Source organism: Strigops habroptila, chromosome 4 (assembly GCF_004027225.2).
Source record: "Strigops habroptila isolate Jane chromosome 4, bStrHab1.2.pri, whole genome shotgun sequence".
NCBI lineage: Eukaryota > Metazoa > Chordata > Aves > Psittaciformes > Psittacidae > Strigops > Strigops habroptila.
Genome location: NC_046358.1, coordinates 4,233,116 through 4,247,049, shown reverse-complemented (window position 1 = coordinate 4,247,049; position 13,934 = coordinate 4,233,116). Strand labels below are relative to the sequence as shown.

Here is a 13,934-nt window from a genome sequence, read left to right as displayed (position 1 = left end):
CTAGGTACAGCATGGCTCTCAGGGCAGAGACTGCAAGTTACAGCCACCTTAACATACAAAGAATATCCTAAGGAGTTCATCCTGTTGACATTAATACTCAAAGGCATTGGACTTTCAGTACACCTGGGAAGTACATCTTGTCTCTGGTAAGTAAATAACCACAGAGCTAATGAAAGACTCAGGTCTGAATTCACTGAACTTTCCGTTAAGCTCCACTGAGATAATACCAGTGGTGTAATGACCTTGAAAAGACAAACAAGTTCATGTTTGTTGTGGGGATTTTCCAAACAGCATCTCTTCAAAAGTCACAATGGAGGGATTGAGGGGGAAGCTGGATCCTAAATATTAAGGCTGCTGGTTAGGGTTACCCTCTGAAACAGGCCACACTTGTGGATGCAGTGATTTCTTATATATATATATGTCCACACATATACGTGTGTGTATGTCACTGATTCAGCTATAGTTTCTTTTTGAAGGGAAGTGTCAGGGCAAAGCAGAAAACTGTATTTCTGCATAATACAAACTTTGCAAACAGAGGAAAGAAAATAAGGTACCTAGAACAGATTATCTCTTATTCCATCTACTCTAGAGATAGTTGCTTCTTATCTTAAGTAGAAGCAACTGCCTTCAAGCTAGAGGAGATGGTTTGAGGGCTAAGCAGAGATAGCAGCACAGCTACATCAGCCTGCAAACCACAGCACAGTACTTGCCAACAAATCTTGATGTGCCATGGAGTACAGCTACATACAGTGACACCCCAACATGAGCATCTACAAGATGCAAGCTCGAGTGCACATTTGCTATCTCTAGAGTAAGGGGAGCAGACTAAAGCAACGCATCATTTGGCAGCAAGTACTGCAGAAACACCGTGGGAAAGACTAAGATTTCTCAAGGAACTAGATAAGCTTCTGAGGGAACCCATCAACTCACAAGGCAAAGGTAGATTTATTCCTGGTGCACTTGGTAAGACATGAAGCTTTCCCATTTGACTCCTCATTTTAGTATACTGTTGTGTGAAGAATCTGACAAGCAACAGTGTTATCTGGTGAGACCCCAGATAACCACAGTCTGTCTTGTTATAACCCATAACCCTAGATAACCCATAGGACTGTCTACAATGGAAGAGGTTTTCCAGCATGTTTTACCACAGCAAGCACATGTTGTACATTTGGAAATACACTTTAGAAGCATATTTCTGATGCTCGAGGGGAAGTGATTAGATATTTATAAACCACTATCCTACTGTTAAAAAGAAACCAACTCACAGTTCAGCATCAAAGAGCAGCATGGGCCTTCAGAAGCGCCTGTTGTCATCTCTATACTTGCCATCAGATTTGAAGAACATCTGGACTTCATGCTTCAGTTTGAAAGCCAACATTTAAGTAGGTCTTTAGTCCTTACCACTGGCAAACTGAGAAAGTTCTTGGCTATTTTCAGTCTATACACTCATGCTTGCACAGCACGACAGCGTTTGCAGGACAGTATTTCTCCCATTTAAGCAATTCTTTCCATGCAGCAAGACCAGAGATACAACTCTGCCAAAAGAAAAACCTGGAAAAAAAAACCCCCAACCACACCACAACCTGTCTCAGAGCCATTTGGGTCTCCTCTCCCCCTAAAAGAAAACAGACCCACAACACACAACTTACCAGAAATAGCAGACAGAAGAAAGAGCCAAAAGTACAGTTCAGTGGACTTTTTGTCTTTTGGATTACCACGTACTACTAGAATGTTATTTGTGCAGGTAGGGTCCAGAGGGGAGTCTCCACACTGCCTACAACCAGCACACAGCTCAGTAAAAATGCATAGTTTTCACAAAACTGGTTGGGCAACTCTGTCATTTGACTACATTGGCTCTTTAATGGCTCCAAAAATGAGACTGGTTCAGCTTTGTTTTCTGCTCTTGGAGCTGCGAGGCTGTAAACATAACCTCTGAAATGGATTCTTTCCTGCCTGTGTGACAAAGGCAGTCCCCAGCACCTCCCCACAGAGGAGCAAAGCCCATGGGCAGGACCTGCACCCCAAACTGCAGCAGGGTGGCCAGCACAGACTAGCAGCACCCTGCTTGCACTCAGATAAGCTTCTCTGCAGTGGGCAGCAGATGCTACTAAGCCTTTGCTATTGCCATCAGACTCATCAGCCTGGAAACCCCAGCACAGGACAGGCTCCCAAGCCTCCCCTCTCATGCAAGCAATGCCTTGGAGGTCAACAGATCTCCTCCAAGGAGTTGCACAATAACCCTCTCAATGCCACTTGCCTTGGAGGTACCTTCCCGACACGCAGCAGCCTTCTCTCCCTGCCAAAGCACTCAAAGGCGACCACAATCCAGGCAGGAAGCAAGCCTTAACACAAGGGGTTTTTCTAGCTTATGAGACAGCACCAGAGATTGCCAGACTGAAGTAGGAACCAGGTAGTATAACTCACTTTTATCTTTCCATCTCCTCCTCCCACAAGATACCACAGGTCGAGGTTGAGGACTTTCATCTGTAAAGTTCCCTTTCAAGACAAACTGGGTTTTACTTCCATTTTCGTGGATGCTAGGGCAGATAACTGGTGGGTATTTAGGTTCATCACACCCATGCCAAACATGTTTCTGAGAAGTCACAGCATCTGCCTGAACTGGGAAATGAGGTTTCCTATTCTTTTTCGGTTCTCTCCAGGAATGAGCAGAGGAAGTAGTTTTACTTCAAGGGAGGGAAGCTTTCCCCAGCTTAGCAATTTGAACAGCAATTCGACAAACACCCTCTCCCTCCACCTCCCCTCTGCCTGTCAAGCCTTGGGAACGCGCCCTTCTCCACAGATAGGTGGATGAGGTCTAGCAGACCCTAGGCACCAGCAAACAGCATGGGAAAGAAGCCAAACCCAACTAGGCTTATCCACCACCACTCCCAGCAATAGCAGGATCTCCAGTAGTTCACTCCATAGCTGAAGCCAGACACTGCTAGAAGCCAAGTGCTAGAGATCCCTTACGCAGAAGGGCATAGGAGGACGAGCATTCCCTCATGCTTCCCAAAAGCCTCTGGAAGCAGACACCAAGCCAAGTGCTCACCAGAGCACTGGAGTCCCACAATGCTGGGCACCAGCCCACTGCACAATGGAAGTGCCTTCTGGCAGCAGGATTCCCCCCAAGGCCTGTTCCCTCTAGGGGCTATCCTCAGGAGCTTAAGTGGCAGAAAGGAAGAAAAGCAACAGGAAAACCAACAAACCAGGAAACCCACACCACAAACAGACACCTCTGGCTTCTAATGCCAAATGGTTGTGAAGATGAAGATTTAAGACCGCTTACTCAAACAAGAGAAGAGACAGGCTATTAGTCTACTTTAATCATGCTTTGTATCAGATCCTTTGCTGATTACAAGGCACTGACCTCAGACCCTTTAGCCCCACAGATCAAGCAGGGCTGGAAGACTACTGCACACCCAGCATGACTGGAAAGTCACAGAAGTCCTACTGGCATAGAACAGTGAGGGAGGCATCTTTTGGCCTGCTCACAGAAACAGTCCCTCTACTATCTGTGATCCCAGGAATCTTGTTTTTGCCAAATACAGCATTTGCTTATTGCAGCCCCCTCGCCGTTTACCAGCTGTCTGTATGCCTGTGGCTACTGATTCGCTGCTGTTCTCCTGCTAGTATGTTGGCACTGTTACATGGGATTGTGGAGCAGAAGACCACAGATCAGCAGCTGTAATAATCACAGAATTGTTAGGGTTGAAAGGGACCTCTCTTCAACAAGGTCTGTCCTACCATAACCATGGGCCCTTCACTCTACAATTTGCCAGTATCCAGAGTCAGAAGTACAAGATCCCCACACAAAGCATCTCGTAGTCTCTCCCAGACACACATATCAAGGAAGACAAGGAAAGCAACTCAGCAAACAAGTAGATGGAGATGGCTAAGCCACAGGTCTCCCAACTCAATGGACTCCATGGTAGGGAGCCATTCACACCCCAGCAGTGCCACAGCCACAAAAGGTTACTGCCGGACCCAACCTCTGTCCTAGGAGAAGCTTTACTTCCCATCAGACCATCCCAGGGTCCCACTGGAGCCTGGTCTGGCCGCCGGCATGATGAGCGCTGTCACAGTCTGAGGATGAGCATTTCACAACATCCTGAGTTTCACACCACAGTTACCACTTGACACTACCATCAGGCATGAATGAAAAGGGAAAGCCAGAGCTATAAAAAGCTTCAGAGGAAGGGACTCTGTCTCAAGCAGCCTCTCTTTTCAAAATGATGACTTAAGAGAGGGCAGGAGGGCAAGAAAAGCCCTGCAGTACAAGAGTTTAGAGCACAGATGCTTTGAGTCATTCCCTCTAGTAAAAAACACACACCTGCAACCACATTTTCCCCCTCCAATATCACAGAATGGTTTGGGTTGGAAGGGACTTTAAAGCTCATCTAGTTCCAACACCATGGGCAGGAACACCTTCCATTAGACCAGGCTGCCGACTGGCAGGACCTGGCCACAACAGCCCCCTTGCTGGTGTAAGCACTCCGAGGATGCAACTCCAGCAATTCCATGCTTTACTCTGGAAGAGCCAATCCCAGACAGGGCTGCTGTACAGTCTCAGATGTATGACAGCACTGTCTAGCACCTTTTCCTTCCATCTTCGCTCAGCAGTCTCCTTATTCCAGGCTCTTCCTACAGGAGGAAGAAAAGAAAGCTGCATTGTACAGCAGTAAAGGGCAGCGCTGTGAGGAGCAAGAATAGCACAGCACAAGCTGCTACAGAAGCTGCAGCGAAGCCGCTTCATTCCCATTCACAATCTCAGCAGACAAAGCTGGAAAACAAAGGGGACCTCCAGAAAACACTCATCCAGCTGGAAAAGATGCTCCAAATCTTCTGGTTTCCTTGCTATGAAGAGGAGGAGGCCAAGGCAGACTGCTACTTGACACATTACCAGTGCAGGTAATCCCAGCAGGTTTAATTGGAGCAATGGGAGAACATTACTCAATTATAGACCTGCCATCTGCAGTTAAGATCCCCCCTCCACCAACCACCATCCAAAAAAAGAGGAAAACAATCAATCCATCCTTCTAAGCACCACATGCAGAGGGTATGGACAGGGCTGCCTCAAGCCAAGAGGAACAGACATATGGGATCCGTTCCCCAGGAATCTGGCAGTTAAAATACACAGCAAGACTTTGAAAAGCTGGGTCTGTTTTGGGAACAGGAGGGGCCTCCTTGGAGCCTGCAGACCTACACACAGTGGTCTGGAGGATGGGTTCAGCTGAACACAGACTGGTGGCCCCTTCTACCTTCTTGAAAGGGTCTCCTTTTCTATATTTAGAGCACAAATATTCCAGAGGACTGATGGAACAATGTTGGAAGGATGAGATGGAAAAGCAGTAGTTCAGAGGTATTTATTTTAAAAAGAAAGAACTTTTAGCCAGAATAACAAATATCAGATAGACCTCAATGCAGAGACAAATGCTCCCATTTCAGAGGAAATAAAGCAGGGCTGTTTCACCTTTAATCAATAAATCATGATACAAGCTAAGATTACTTAATAGGGCTGCAGACACTTCTTTTTCCTTTCTCTGTCCCTCCACATCGTGCTCTTTCCCTCACAGCCCACTCCCCAGAGACCATTTCTACATCACACCAGTTCTACAAGTTTTAATGAAGCCATAATTACTAATGACATCAAATTACAGCACGGGGTCTCGTGCAGGTTACGGCTGTGACACAAGGGTCCCTTTGCCCCCAAGGATATGTGCCCAGCACTCACTTGTGCAGCAGCTTGAAACCCAGCCCAGCAAAGCCCCATTGCCTGCTCCTGCTGTGATGGGTGGCTGCCATGTAGAGAGCCACACACTGCAGGGCTCTTCACCGAGACCCTGGGCACAGGAATAACCATCAGCCAGCACTGCAGTAACACAACTGCTGACCCGGCTCAGCTCACACTGCCCCACAGGCAGTTCCTCCTGACAGCAAACACCCCATGGAGAAAGCTGTCTCTCTTCCGGGCAAACAAGGAGCAACTGTTTAGGTTCCCATGGGACAACACTGAGTGCATGGCCATCTACTTGTATACACGCTGGTAGGTCTTGCTTGTAGCTGACAGCTGGGCTAGAAAGAGGTTTCCCATCTGCCTGAAGCTATGCAAAGCAGGAACTTACTGTTTTACCACCGCCACAGGAGCCTCCGAAGCTGTAGCATGGTGGATTGGGAATGAATGCAGAAACACCCAGGCTCTGAGACCACCAGCAGGACTGCAGCATCGAATCAAAGGAGCCTCTGAGGTCTTGGCCATTAAAGCAGCTTGCTGTTCCTCAAAATAGCCCTCCCTTGAAATAGCCTTTTCTGCTGAGGTAGCAGCCAGTTTGATGCAGCTTTTGACATGAAGACATTGCCACGTGGTTTCAGCAGCAGCATTTTGGCCACCTTGGGTTTGTTCCAGGAAGCCACAAGTCACAATACCACCCCCAGGGAGCAGGGGCGAGACGAAACTCCGACTCCCCTCATGACAGGCAGTGGTATCACCTCCCACCCCTTGGGAGAAGGCACAAACACCTCTATTTTAGCTGCTCTCAGGCAAGGTGTTATCAGCCTTGGAGGATCTGGTGTGAGGGAGCAGCCACCTCCTGTAGAAAGTCCCACAGAGGGGCTGGGACTTGCCAGCAGGAAGCTTGAGGCTTCCTACCTCACCACCAGCCTCGAAGGACCTCTGTTATACCTGCAGCCTCCCTTTCCACTCCTGTGCCCAGGGAGGTGCAGCAAACCCCTTGGGAGCAACCCCTTGTGTGACTTTACCTTGTTTCACACACAGCAGTGGTCCAGCACTGTCCTGTACAGCAGCTGTGGAGCCAAAGTCTTCTCTAATTAAAAGAGCTTCCTTCGGGAATAGGCAGATTTACTGCATGACTTGGAGGGCTCTTTAGTTATTCCATGTGCAGTGTCTCTGCAAGCCCTCTGCAAGCCTGCATTAGAAAGGGACCTGAATGCAAAGAAGAGCCCAGCAGCTTCTTAGACTGTTGGGAAAGCACATCCAATCCAGGCAGCTGGGTTTTGTCTGGGTGGATTTCATTCTCCCCCCCCTCTGAGAGACTTCAGAGATGAGCATAAATAGAACTGCTCCCTGCCTTTTAAGCCCCAGTTTCTTCAAGCATACAGATGCTGCAAAATAGTTCCCAATCTCTGCTTGGTCAATGCAAAACTTGAGGCAAGAGCAGGGGGGAAAACAGCCTTGATGATCAGTAGTGTCCTCAGTCTAAGCCAAGCACAGTATTCTGGATCCACGCTTCTGTGTGAACAGGGAGCCCAGCTCTGTGATCACAAGACACAGAAGAGTAGGAGCGAGGGGAAAGGAGACAGAGTTTACTCAGAAAAGCACACTGGGAAGTTGAGGACGTTCCAGAGAAGCCACTCAAGATTGACTCATCACCAGCAGCTTTAGTCCATGCTGACACATACGCAGACACATGACCAGCTCCACAAGATGCTCTGATTGCACCACAGCACCAGCATGAAACAAGCCCCAGAATCAACGCATGATTATAACCGAGAGGTGGTGTCCTATCATCAAAGCAGCCAGAATGGCAAAGAGTACTCTACAAATTATTTGATTACAAGCAGAAAGGAGAAGAGCAGAGCAGCCCACATGGTGCCTTTCAAAAGCAGGCCTGTTAGCTCTGGGGACCAAAGTCTAAAAAATCACTTGATCCTAAATACAGAACCTCTCTTCAATTTCTGTCCACATATATTGCAAGTTAAAGAAGCCATTTGCAGGACCAAGGAGAAAATGGGAACAAAAATCTGGTAGGAAGGGAGTAAGACATTCCCAACATAGATATTTTAGCATCTAAGACTTGAATACTTAGAAACTGAAATGCCATGGAAGGTAAAGAAGCTTCCCTGGTAAGGTCTAACCAGAACACTGAGCCATTCTGTGCAACAGTAGAGCTCTTCTAATTAATTTAGACTTAGTTGTGGGAATCACAACTGATTCCCAACCAAACTGCTCATCATCTATCACAGGAGACATGCGAGCTCCAGGTGTTTAGGATCTGCATATTCTCATATTATGGGATGATGGCAGCAGCCCTTGCAGTCCTAGCCAAGTGGCAGGATGTCACTTCCAACCTGCCTGATGCAGTTCCTGAAGCCCTGCACCAATGCAGCACAGGTTGTGACCCTGATGCAGAAAACACCTAGAGGCACCTCATTGGAACCTGTGCCACAACAGCCTAAGCACAATCAAGGTCCTGGAGTGGGTTGCTTTTAAAACTAGACAGACAGCAGGAGCTCAGGGCATAGAGCTCCCATGTGGCCCCTCAACTCCGTCCCAGTGAGGGCACAGAAAGAAACCTCATGGATCACAGAGGTAGTGGCCAAAGGAAGGTGCTGGTGGAGGACACAGCCACATCCAGTGACTGACTATAAGCCGTTCTTCAGGGCAGCTCTGGGAAATAGCCTCCTTTGTTCCCAACAGGTAAAGCTACTTCACAGCAAGTTCAGGCCGTGCTATGCAAATCCCTGTAAGCTAGGTCCAATCCCTCCCCTTTCCCAAACCGCCATGGATGGGAGCAGCAGCAGAAACAACCAAGTCCCTGACTCCAGCGATGGGCAGCTCAGCTTAGCTCAAGGTGCATGGCTGCAGCTCCAATGGCTCATCTCTTCCTTTGCTTGCATACAAGAGACCTCCCTGAAGCAGAATTAGTGTTGTCTACAAGGGGAACTCTCATTGTACAACTTCAAATCAAATGCTGGGTATCTAACATGGATAACTTGCCCCAGATCAGCATTTCCCCAGTACACATGGCCTGGGATTATCATCACACTGGAAGAGATCAGCGATGTGCTTTACAGCCCAGCAGCAATTTTGCAGTAAAAGGTAAAGCATTTTTGTGATGCACCTATTTGCTCACACTGTGCTGCAGAGAAACTAAAGCTGCAGCCCAGCAACATCTTTAACAAATGCACCAGTTCTTCTCAGGGCTCCTGGTGGCACAGAAGAGACAGATCTTCCCAGCTCCTGAGCTCCTACCTCAGCAGCAAGCCTCGGAAATTAAGCACACACACCATGCTTTGATTTGACTTGCTTTTAATGGTGTTGTCCCAGTTCTGAAGCTCCATCAAGGAGATAAAAGAACTAGAGCAGTCAGTCAGACAGCCCGTGTATGTGCCTCTTCCCACAGGAAAAAAGCCTGTCTTCAGCCCAGCCTCCTTCCCTTTCTCCTCTGTATGTTGGATAAGCCCCGAACCACCCAGCTTCCCTGGCTCTGCCTTGTCTGAGAGGACACAGGCTTGGGCACCAAGCCAGCAGGGTCTGCTCCCTGTCCCCATCCCAACAGGCTCCTGTTTTATTCCCTTTTTCTGCTGTCACCTACCAGGCGGTCCCTTTCACAGAGCTGCCCACAGTAACGCCTCATCTTTCTTCCAGAAAATCAGCTCGCTCTGAATCTGTCAGCACACACAAGCAATGATTTAAGCAATCTCCAGCGTGCAGTTCCTTGTGCTTCACTTATCACCCTGTCTAGTTTCAAGTCAGCCACTAACTGCTTCAGTGTCTCCAAGCCCTGATGAACCAGAGAGCTTTCAGCAAACAGGCTCTGACCAACCATCAAGGAACTGCTGGCACTGGCTGTGTCTCCTGCATTAATTCCTTTTGCCATGCCAAGAGAGAGACTGTCATTTTTAGGCTTTCCTCCATTTCATTCCTTAAAAGAATACAGACAAGCCAGGAAGAGATGGAGGTGGTTAGGTAACCACTGCAGCTCACTACCTTCATGCACATGTCATCAATCATTTGTCGATAGAAAGCTCCAATCCCACATTCTTCCAACAGAATCATCAGTGCAAGAGCACATTTCTTAGGCCACCAAAGCTGACAACTTCGGGGCAGGGGGCAATCTTACTGGGCCCAGCTCACCCTTTATTGTACATAAGGACCCCAGATCCCAGGATGTCATGATCCATGTTCAGAGATAAATGAAGGCAGGGAAGGAGAAGAAAGGGATGCAGATGTCATGCTCTTATTTTAGAGAGGTGAAGTTAAGGCACTCTGCGTGAGGGCCAGAGTTCCTGGCAGTAAGAAGTTAGTTTTGATGCACACAAGTTTTTCCAAAGAGGAAACTGAGAAAGAAGTACAAGAACTGAGGCTCCAACCATCCCCTACTGCACAGGCCCACTGGAAGCATTGCTACCTCCTCCAGCTTTCCAAGCCACTCAACCTTAGCCTGAGCCCTCCCATTCACCAGTGTCCAGAACAGAAAGGAAACCAGGAAGAAAGTGGCTGACATGCCACCCACACCACTAAAGCAAAGCAATAATTACCACTTCAGATAGCATGGGGCATGGTCCACCTCCTGGCACCACCCTCCCTTTCCCGTAATAGATCCTGTGCCATCAGTGCCCAAGGTCCTTGCAGCGGTGCTTTTCTGCCTCTGCTGTGTGCTTCCTGCTGTAACAGTGCCAGCAGGCACCAGGAACCACAGCCATGGTCTGGGGAAAGCACCTCAGAGCCTGTGGTTACCAGAGGTGTGCAAAACTCCCACTGCACGTCTCGATTTAAACATCTTGTGGATGAATGTCTGCAGTCCTGGATGGTCCCCTGCTGCTTTACAGCTGTGACACAAGGACATGGAGATACAGGAGGGGGATAAAACCTTTCCTCAGCTACAGTCAGATGAGGAATCTCCTATTATTCCCCCCCCCCCCCACGTTTCATGGAGTTTGAAGCAGAGATTGTCTTGGGCAGCAGAGGCAGGAAACCTCCATGGAGCCGTGGGAAGGCCTTGTTAGAGCATCTCCTGCACCAACTTAGGGTTGTAGGTCACATTACACCTGCCTGTTCCCCCCTGAGAACTAAAATAGAGACAATAACAGGAATGAAGAGAGTCCAGATGAGCTGCACCATTAAAGCCGCTAAATCCTCTTAAGGGAGGAGCTTCCATGCAGCAGGACAGAGATTGCCTGGGGGGAGAGCTTTCTCCAGGCACTGAGCTTGCGTCTTGCTCTATTTCTGTCACAGGCAGGTAAGAAGCTGAGCAAACGCTGCAAGGCTTCACCTAGCCACCCCTGCCCCGCAGCACAGGGATACGGATGTTGTCCCAGCCATCCCCAGAGCCCTCAGCAAGGATGGAGAAACCCAGACCAAGAAGGTTTCAGGCCCAGAGAGGCTCCACTGAGTGAAGCTATATCGGAAGCAAGAGCCTTCTATGAATGAAGTGTTAAATGAAGGGACATTAGCAGCAAGGAGAGGCTACTCACTTCCCTGAGCCACTCCAAATCCACACACTGGCTTGCAGAGCAGTTGGCAAAGGTCCTTTTTACTCATGTGGCAGCCCAACATGAGCAATGGATTCTTTCTTTTTAAAAGAAGCACAACTGTACGTGTGGGAGTTCTTGCTGCAGCCAAAAGACCAGAAACAAGCATGAACGTTAAAAACCACCCCACTGTACCAACCACAAAGAGGTCCGATGATGAGACATTGGCAGGACTGCCACCACCCATGCAGCAACAGTGCAGAACAGGTCATTGACTGCACCACCAGTGCCCTTCTTCCCCATTAACACTTTCTTCTCACTTAGTTCCTGTGAAGTATTTTGTAAGATCCAAGTAATGTGTCATTTTTACAGCTTGCCATATGCTTGACGTCAGCATACAGCAGCACACTACTGAGACTGCTCCTCTCACAAGACTTTCAGAGCAGTGTTTCTACACTTGGACCTTGTGGTTCACCGAAACGATCCCAGCCACATGCTTCTACTTAATGGTTATCATGCAGTGAGTAAGCTTCACGGCAGCAGGCTCACACCTCAGGCTTTGAAGAGGATTTTTCTCAAGCCCAAGTTGCCTGAGAAAGTTAAAAACCATCTTCTGTGGAGAGGAAGAATCACTGATGTCAGATTTCCAGACCACACACTCCAGCTGTGCATCCTCGCTTGCGCAGAATCACACCGGTGAGGCTTCACTAGCACTGGGATGCGTTATATCCCTGCAAACCTCTATTGCCAGCAGCAGCACAAACATCTCCAGAAGCTGCTCTCCTCCCCAGCCACCAGCTCTCACAGCACTGCAGCAGGACAGCCTGTCCCTCCCTTGCACAGCTAGTGTATTAGTTTCAAGCTCTCATCTCATGCACAAGATGGAAATGCTAGAGCTGGTCCAAGGCGTAGGAACACTTCATCCTCAACCAGCTTCACAGTTTACTGAAGCCAACATTTAGATTCCAGGACGGTTGTTCTTTTCCTACCCCCTCTTTCTCGTAGCGAGTGCTCAATTTCACATCAAAGCATATACACAGCAGAGCTTTTATGCTCTGGGGCAGAAAAGGCATGCCTGGGTTGTAACAAGCCGTTATCCCCATATCAACAGATTCAACAGTCACACTGCAAGGCAATCCACAGCCAACACCTACCCAGCTGTTGAAATTGGAACACTACCCTGAACTCTTCACCAGCATTTTAAAAGGGAGGGGGGAAAAAAAGGGGGGACACAACAGGCTGGGCCAGTACCAGCTTTCTGTAGCTGTAACAGGGGTAAGACTGCCACAGAAGCATCTAATATACGTCTTAGCATCAATGAAGGCAGAGTCCCGATGAAGACAGCGGCACTGCCCGGTCTGAGGCACACTCAGCCTGTCGAAACCCCTTTACAGCGATACAGCACCCAGCCTGCGGGGCTCATCCTGTCCCAGGTCCACTGCACCTGGTGACGATTATATCTCTCCTTTTAAGCCATACACCAGCCACACAAGAGGGTCAAAACTCACCCACTAGTTTCAGTCTGAACGGGCATATGTGTGAGCAATGGAGACTTAGCCCCAGAGAGGCTGCCCGCGGCCCTGGCAACAGCCACCCCCCGGGAGGAGAGAAGCAGAGAGAAGAGGAAAAGAGAGAAGAGGCGGGGGTCTCCCTGGGGCTGCCTCCAATTCGGCTGCACCACGGCGGCAGGAGCCCCCCGCTCCGCGGGAAGACCCCGCCGCTACGATCCCCACCAAGACCGACTCCGGCCCCCCGCATCGCACCGCCGAGACCCCCATGCCGAGGAGAGCGGAGCCGCCGAGCCCAGCAGGAGTCCAGGCCAAGCCAGCCCCACTCCCCGAGAGCGGGCGGGCGGCCGCAGCGCCTACCTGCTCGCCGGTCCGCTCGCTGCCTGCCTCCCTCCCTCCCTCCGCCGATGTGGCGTTAGCTCTGCCCCCAGCCCCGCGGGGCGGAGCCGGCGGCTGCGCTAAGCCAGCCCCGGGGCGGGCCGCTGGCCGTGTCTCCGGCCCCCGTTGAGGGGGCTGCGGAGTGGCGGCGTCTCACCCATGGCTGTGCCGTGCCCGGGCTGGCTGCTTGCCCTCCCGCTGGGACCTGCCGCTTCCCGGCCGCTCCGGCCCCGTCAGACTCGCTCCGTAAAGCGAATGGCGGTTCCCACTCCCCATCAGCGCTGGGCTCCTGATGGCCCCTCACTTTGCCCACCTCATTGCCTCCATCCACAGTCAGTTCACCGAGCACTGCTCTGGCGTCGTCTGCACTTGCTGTGCCTGCCTCACCTAAAGCTCTTCTTCCCTTTGAAGCTCATCAACTGAGAATCATAGAATGGTTTGGGTTGGAAAGGACCTTAAGATCATCTAGTTCCAACCCCCCCTGCCATGGGGTTAATGTTAAACTTAATGTTTAAGGCGGGTCAGAGCTTTGCTCCTGTGAGGTGTGAACTGTGGCTCTCTGCCAAGTGAAAGCAAGCCCGATGACCCACTCCGACGTTATTCCACTGGGTAGTTTTGCTGCCCTGGTGAACCCTGTAAACAGCAGCAGGGCTGGCACGTTGTTCACTGTTCAAACCCCACTGTACTGGAATCCTGTGTTGAGTTCTGAGCCCCTCACTAAAAGAGAGACATTGAGGTGCTGGAGTGGGGCCAGAGAAGGGCAACAGAGCTGGTGCAGGGCCTGGAGCACAAGTGCGATGGGGAATGGCTGAGGGACCTGGGGGGGTTTAGTCTGGA

The 13,934-nt window shown here is 49.9% G+C and overlaps 1 protein-coding gene across 1 annotated transcript in view; it reads right to left on the bottom strand.

The window, feature by feature from the left end:
• The window catches only part of CD82 (CD82 molecule), a 41,060-nt gene extending 27,926 nt beyond the window's left edge, over positions 1-13,134 (bottom strand). Inside the window, exon 1 of the mRNA XM_030484227.1 lies at positions 13,080-13,134. The gene's annotated coding sequence lies outside the window, so the exon portion shown is untranslated. The remainder of the gene's footprint in view (positions 1-13,079) is intronic.
• Positions 13,135-13,934: the final 800 nt, after the last annotated feature.